The sequence below is a fragment of the Salmo trutta genome, chromosome 1 (genome assembly GCF_901001165.1).
Source record: "Salmo trutta chromosome 1, fSalTru1.1, whole genome shotgun sequence".
NCBI classification, from domain to species: Eukaryota; Metazoa; Chordata; class Actinopteri; order Salmoniformes; family Salmonidae; genus Salmo; species Salmo trutta.
In genome coordinates, this window is record NC_042957.1 from 5,671,122 (window position 1) to 5,679,376 (window position 8,255).

Genomic DNA, 8,255 nt, shown 5'->3' on the forward strand with positions numbered 1-8,255 from the left:
TGACTCACTTTCCAAAAACCCTTAGCATTGTAGGAATTTTTCAATGAACTAGTTACTGAGTTCATGGAGGAATGGACAAAGTGGTGAGCAGAAAGTGGACTTAATAGTACAAGGTTTGATTAAAGCACTACATCTGGAACAGAGGTAGATGTCCCCAATGGTGGCTTACAGGTTTTGGGGGGAAATCTGGATTCTGTGATCCTTTGTTAGCCAGGGTCTGATCGATCTGATAGTTTTTAAAAGTTTTTTAATGTTTTTTTTCAGAAAATAATCTGATAGCATCAATCTGACTCCACATGTCACAGAATCCAGTTTGAGTGCTTTGAACAGGTCTACACCTTGCCATCTACTGGACAGGTTGCAGTACTACTTCTACACTGTCACGAGGAAACTATAATAGACAATGTAAACACATGTAAAGTGGTGGTCAGCCATCCAGACAGCTGATGAAACTAAGTATTTATGTCTGTAATAAAGCCATTTTGTGGGAAACACTCATGATTGGGTGCGCCCCTGCCCAGTCACGTGAAATCCATAGATTACAATCTAATTCATTTCTTTCAATTGACTGATTTCCTTATATGAACTGTAACTGAGTAAATTTGTTGAAATTGTTGAGAAGAATCTTAAAAATATCTTTATGTTTCAAATTTTTTGGTTACTACATGATCTCCCTCTTACTCTTCAGTATTGGTAAAGGAATGTTCCTTTGTCTACAGAAGACCTTTTCCCGCCAAAACAATAATGTCCAAAAAGTAAACACTGGAACAATATAACATCAGAATGTTTGGAATGGGCATTGGGGATCTAAAGAATAATCATGTCACATTGTTTATTTTATGACATTAAGAATGGTATCAAGAAAAATACTGTACCTCGGAAAGTGTATACATTCTATCGGTCAAGTTTCCATCCAATACGTTGTCTATGTGATATGAAAATTGATGAAACTATGTTAAGATAGGAATGTGATTTTAGTTTCTAATGAGAATTGTTTTTCATATAAACTATGCACAGTGACTAGCCCCACCACGAGTGATGTCAGAGTTCATGACGGAACCCCCCCTTTGGCCAGAGTGCTTAAAAGTACTCGCTAAGAATTAACATAACAGACCAGAAAAGCATGGAGAGTTAGTTACATGTGGGAAATGGTTAGAACTTAAAACTCAACCTGAGGTGAAGAAGATAACTCCCAGACCTAAACATTGCCAGTTTGCAACTGTGCGTGTAAAGTGCTTCAAACTGACTAAAGATACAAGGTGGGAAGGATAAAATCCCATCTCTGATAATCATTGGTACATCTGAATATCTGCTCTGAATTCACTCCACTACAAGCACAGCCAACTAAGAAGAAGGACAATGTGGCCTCTGGTGGACAATCAGAGCCTTACACCCACGCGAGGGCTTGGTTCTGACCAAGATAGATGAAAAACGAAGGCATTCAACACATAAATACATTCATTATTTTCTTACCCCAAACGGGTGGTGGTTCATGTGCAAGGTCTATGATTAATGTGACAATAGTTATACAATGTATCCACGATTAATTCCCTTTTTCTCTCTATTTTCCACACCTCTCTGTAATAAGCCGTCATATCTTGTCAGTCCACTAGGGACTTTTGTCTCATGTCATTGTATGTGTATTCCATGTAATTATTTAGTTAGTTAGTAAATAAATAATTAAATCAATTTGAATTGTAGTGAATAATAAGCAAAGCTGGGGTTCTAGCAGATCCAAGAAGGTTACGACTCTTCAGAATGAGACTGATATGAGGTGATGATTAATAAGTGACTTATCAATAGATCATTTCTAGAGTTTAATTTGGGCGATGGTAACTCGTTAATAGTTTCATAGTAATTTAAATCGGGTAACAATTAAACATAGTTAGTGGATGAAATAAATAACAGTCATCACATTAATGAAAGTCACGTCACAACAAACAATATGTATTGGTGCATTTAAATCAACATCTGTATGTGCCTTACTAGAGGAGGCAGTTGAGATGTCTTTGGATACACGGCAAAAACATTTTTTGTAGCTTATTGGGTTGAAAGGCTGCGAGGTTTAGCATACCACTGCTACTGTTCTAGATGAATGTTGGGAATATACTAGTATACAAGGTAGTGGTTATGGTTGGACAGTTGGAAAGCTTGCTGATGAGAGTGGTTTGAGAGAGTTGGAGGTTGGCCCTTCTTTGGTAATAGGGGATGTTCCTCCATGGTTACTCCCAGATCCTGTTGTTGATCTAACCTTGGTAGAGAAAAGTAAATATTGGTCAGAAGTCAGTGAAACTGGTTGACAATTAAATTGGTATACGTTTATGCTTTTATACAACTTTTCACAGATGGCTCCAAGGACCCAGATGTTGGGCTCACAGGAGCAGGCGTTTACGTTTCAGAATTTGATGTGCAGAAGACTAACAGATGAACTGTCAGTTTACTAAGTTGAACTGTTGGCGATAATAATTGCCCTCCAGTGGGTGGAGGACGTACAACCTGTTAAAATGATAATATGCTTAGATTCTCTGTCTGTATCGAATAGTTTATAATCTGGTAAATTTAATAGGAGTGACCTACTATTGGAGGTATTCATGTTATTGGGGAGAATTGAGAGAATGGGTGTAGTGAGATTCTGCTGGGTCCCAGCACATACAGGTGTGAAAGGGATTGAAATTGTGTTGGTACCATTTTTTATTGATGGCTGTGATCTTAGGCAAAAATGTGAGTGAGCCCACTCCCTTGGCTGAGAAGCAACCCCACACATGAGTGGTCTCAGGATGCTTTACTGTTGGCATGACACAGGACTGATGGTAGCGCTCACCTTGTCTTCTCCGGACAAGCGTTTTTCCGGATGCCCCAAACAAATCGGAAAGGGCATTCATCAGAGAAAATGACTTTACCCCAGTCCTCAGCAGTCCACTCCCTGTACCTTTTGCAGAATATCAGTCTGTCCCTGATGTTTTTCCTGGAGAGAAGTGGCTTCTTTGCTGCCCTTCTTGACACCAGGCCATCCTCCAAAAGTCTTCGCCATACTGTGTGTGCAGATGCACTCACACCTGCCTGCTGCCATTCCTGAGCAAGCTCTGTACTGGTGGTGCCCCAATTCCGCAGCTGAATCAACTTTAGGAGACGGTCCTGGCGCTTGCTGGACTTTCTTGGGCGCCCTGAAGCCTTCTTCACAACAATTGATCCGCTCTCCTTGAAGTTCTTGATGATCCGATAAATGGTTGATTTAGGTGCAATCTTACTGGCAGTAATATCCTTGCCTGTGAAGCCCTTTTTGTGCAAAGCAATGATGACGGCACGTGTTTCCTTCCAGGTAACCATGGTTGACAGAGGAAGAATTATTGATTCCAAGCACCACCCTCCTTTTGAAGATTCCAGTCTGTTATTCGAACTCAATCAGCATGACATAGTGATCTCCAGCCTTGTCCCCGTCAACACTCACACCTGTGTTAATGAGATAATCACTGACATGATGTTAGCTGGTCCTTTTGTGGCAGGGCTGAAATGCAGTGGAAAAAGTTTTTGGGGTTTTCAGTTCATTTGCATGGCAAAGAGGGACTTTGCAATTAATTACAATTCATCTGATCACTCTTCATATCATTCTGGAGTATATGCAAATTGCCATCATACAAACTGAGGCAGCAGACTTTGAGAAAATGTATATTTGTGTCATTCTCAAAACTTTTGGCCACAACTGTACAGGTGTGGAAAGGATGGAAATTGTAGCCCAGTTAGCCAAAATAGTTTTGAGACGAGATATAACTGACGTTAATGTTGCCCCGGCGCCTCAGCAGAAGCGTCCGGTCCCGGCGCCTCAGCAGAAGCGTCCGGCCCCGGCGCCTCAGCAATAGCGTCCGGCCCCGGCGCCTCAGCAGAAGCGTCCGGCGCCTCAGCAGAAGCGTCCGGCGCCTCAGCAGAAGCGTCCGGCCCCGGTGCCTTAGCAGAAGCGTCCGGCGCCTCAGCAGAAGCGTCCGGCCCCGGCGCCTCAGCAATAGCGTCCGGCCCCGGCGCCTCAGCAATAGCGTCCGGCCCCGGCGCCTCAGCAGAAGCGTCCGGCCCCGGCGCCTCAGCAGAAGCTTCCGGCCCCGGCGCCTCAGCAGAAGCGTCAAGCCTTGAACAGACGGCCCGACCACTCAACTAGGGAGATCATAATATGGTTTGCCCAACTCCTTAATCGTCTTTCCCCTGTTACTGTGCCTCCTTTTGAAGAAAAGGTAACTGAGATGGGGAAATGTGCCAACTAATTCTCTTGTTTGAAAGGAGGATCTCCTTCACTTGTGCATCGCCATGGAAATTGTTTACAGGGGTGGACGCTACAATGGTAGAAATGTTTTTTATAACCGTACGACTAAAATGGACTTCTGATTTGCCGGTATTGCTGACACTTTTAGGTTCTCCGGTTATGCTTTTGATTTAGCCTGGTGTTCCTGCTACTCTTGCATGATTTGCTAAATAAACAATTTGATTTTCAATATACCTTGTCCTTAAAATATTATGTTCTCTTCTGCATAACATGTGCTTGCTGTTTGGGAATGGTCTGGAGTAAAAGTGAATGTGGATCACAACACTTGTGTAAACAGATTTGTTTACCTTTGTTTCTGATGGTTCAAATGCTCAAGTTCTCTAAATTGTCAGAGCTCCCTCAAATGTTCATATTGACTTGTACCTTTGTAGGGTGTTGGATTTACATGACTCTGCCTGTTACCATAGTTGCCTGAAGAATGTGAGTGCAGTTTACCTTATGGTCCCATTGCCTGTCACTAACCTGTCCCAGGGACGCTAAAGTTTCTCCTTGGCCTTATTCAGAAACAAAACAACTTGACACATTGTGCCTGTTCCACAATGTTGGTCTGGCCAGACACATGGATGCAATCGTATATGCGTTCCTCGTATTCAGCTGTAAAAAATACTCTACTTGGAGTCGTTCAGACATTCCTTATGTCAACTCTCAATGTGGTCTTCTGCACAATCCATTTCTATCTGACCACAATGAGGTTGTACTTGCAGAAGCACCTGGCAGGAACTTTTTGATTTTAAAAGGTGCACTTAAGATCTCACTTTGTACAAAATTATCTAGAGACGTAAATATGAATTGTTTCTTAAGCCTGGCTGGTGACTAACTACTTTTGCTTTTTGTTATCAAGGCTTCAAACAATTTCAAGAAGCACTTAGCGTTCTGACATTTTAGGATTGTCAAGCAACTATACTCGGGGGTAAAAAATCCTCACTGTCAGGTGTTAATTTTCAGCAAACTTAACATACAAAGATTTGTATGAACATAAGATTCAACAACTGAGACAAACTAAACAAGTTCCACAGATGTGACTAACAAATGGAATAATGTGTCCCGGAGCAAAGGGGGGGTCAAAAGTAACTATCTGTTGTGGACACCAGATGCATTAAGAACTGCAGTGCATCTCCTCACAGACTGCACCATTTTTGATAGTTCTTTCTTGTGAGATGTTGCCCCACTACAAGGCAGCTGCAAGTTCCCAGAAATTTCTGGGGGGAATGGGTACCACATGGGAAAGGGTACCACATGAGGAAAGGGGGGAAAGGGTACCACATGAAGGAGGAGGATGTCTTCCCTGTAACGCACAGCATTGAGATTGCCTGCAATGACAACAAGCTCCATCCGATGATGCTGTGACACACCGCCCCAGACCACGACGGACCCTCCACCTCCAAATCGATCCCGCTCCAGAGTACAGGCCTCGGTGTAACGCTCAAATGCAAATCTGTCCATCACCTCTGGTGAGACAAAACCGCAACTCGTCAGTGAAGAGCACTTTTTGCCAGTCCTGTCTTGTCCAGCAACGGTGGGTTTGTGCCCATAGGTGACATTGTTGCCGGTGATGTCTTGTGATGACCTGCCTTACAACAGGCCTACAAGCCCTCAGTCCAGTCTCTCTCAGCCTATTGCGGACAGTCTGAGCACTGATGGAGGGATTGTGCGTACCTGGTGCAACTCGAGCAGTTGTTGCCTTCCTGTACCTGTCCCGCAGGTGTGATATTCACATGTACCGATCCTGTGCAGGTGTTGTCACAAGTGGTCTGCCACTGCGAGGACGATCAGCTGTCCATCCTGTCTCCCTGTAGCGCTGTCTTAGGCGTCTCACAGTACGAACACTGCAATTTATTGCCCTGGCCACATCTGCAGTCCTCATGCCTCCTTGCATCATACCTAAGGCACTTTCACACAGATGAGCAGGGACCCTGGGCATCTTTCTTTTGGTGTTTTTCAGAGTCAATAGAAAGGCCTCTTGTGTTTTAAGTTTTCATAACTGTGACCTTAATTGCCTACCGTCAGTAAGCTGTTAGTGTCTTAATGACCGTTCGACAGGTGCATGTTCATTAATTGTTTATGGTTCATTGAACAAGCATGGGAAACAATGTTTAAACCCTTTACAATGAAGATCTGTGAAGTTATTTGGATTTTTACAATTCATCTTTGAAAGACAGGATCCTGAAAAAGGGACGTTTAGTTACTGACAATTTGTTCATAGAGGAATTAAATCTAAAGCTGCAAGTCTGGACTCTAATAAAATGTTTGATTAAAGCACTACATTTGTGAGAGGTACATGTCCTCTGGCGCTGCTTTGAAACTTTTTTTTGGTGGTGGGGGGGTCTGAATGATTTGGATTCTGTGATCATTTATCCATGATCAGATCGATCTGAGTTTATAAACATTTTTTTCAGAAAATAATCTGATGGCATCAATCTGATCCACGTCACAGAATCCAGTTTGAGTGCTATGAACAGGCCTACACCTTGCCATCTACTGGACAGGTTGCTGTACTACTTCTACACTTTCATAGGGAGACATGAGTAAACTGTAGTGAACAAAAATAAACGCAACTTGTAAAGTGTTGGTCCCATGTTTCATGAGCTAAAATAAAAGATCTGTTGCCAGAGGATTTAATGTTCAGTTTTTTACAATAAGCCGCCTCAACTTCGATTTAGAGAACTTGGCAGCACATCCAACCGGCCTCACAACCACAGACCACGTGTAACCACGTCAACCAAGGACATCCACAACCGGCTTCTTTACCTGTGGGATCGTCTGAGACCAGCCATCCGGACAGCTGATGAAACTAAGGGGTATTTCTGTCTGTAATAAAGCCCTTTTGTGGGGAAAACTCATTCTGATTGGCTGTGCCCCTGCCCAGTTATGTGGAAATCCATAGATTACAACCTTCTAAATATATGTCAATTGACTAATTTCCTTATATGAACTGTAACTGAGTCAATTTGATAATTGTTGCATGTTGTGTTTATATTTTTTCAGTGTACAGTACCAGTCAAAAGTTTGGACACACCTACTCATTCAAGCGTTTTTCTTTATTTTTACTGTTTTCTACATTGTAGAATAATAGAAGACATCAACACTATGAAATAACACATATGGAATCCTGTAGTATCCAAAACAGTGTTAATCAAATCAAAATATATTTTATATGAGATTCTTCAAAGTTGCCACCCTTTGCCTTGATGACAGCTTTGCACACTCTTGGCATTCTCTCAACCAGCTTCACCTGGATTGCTTTCCCAACAGTATTGAAGGAGTTCACACATATGCTGAGCACTTTTTGGCTGCTATTCCTTCACTCTGCGGTCCAACTCATCCCAAACCATCTCAATTGGGTTGACGTCGGGTATTGCAGCACGCCATCACTCTCCTTGGTCAAATAGCCCTTAGACAGCCTGGAGGTGTATTGTGGGTCATTGTCCTGTTGAAAAACAAATGATAGTCCCACTAAGCGCAAACCAGATGGGATGGCATATCGCTGCAGAAGGCTGTGGACTCATTTGGACTCATCAAACCAAAGGACAGATTGCCACCGGTCTAATATCCATTGCTCGTGTTTCTTGGCCCAAGCAAGTCTCTTCTTATTATTGATGTCCTTTTAAGCAATTCAACTATGAAGGCCTGATTCACACAGTCTCCTATGAACAGTTGAAGTTGAGATGTGTCTGTTACTTGAACTTTGTGAAGCATTTAATCAGGAAGCAATTTCTGAGGCTGGTATCTCTAATGAAGTTATCCTCTGCAGCAGAGGTATTTTGGGATTTTCCTTTCCTGTGGCCGTCTTCATGAGACCTAGTTTCATCATAGCGCTAGATGGTTTTGCGACTGCAATTGAAGAAACTTTGAAAGTTCTTGACATTTTCTGGATTGACTGACCTTCATGTTCTTATTTGAGCTGTTTTTGCCATAATATGGACTTGGTCTTTTACCAAATAAGGCT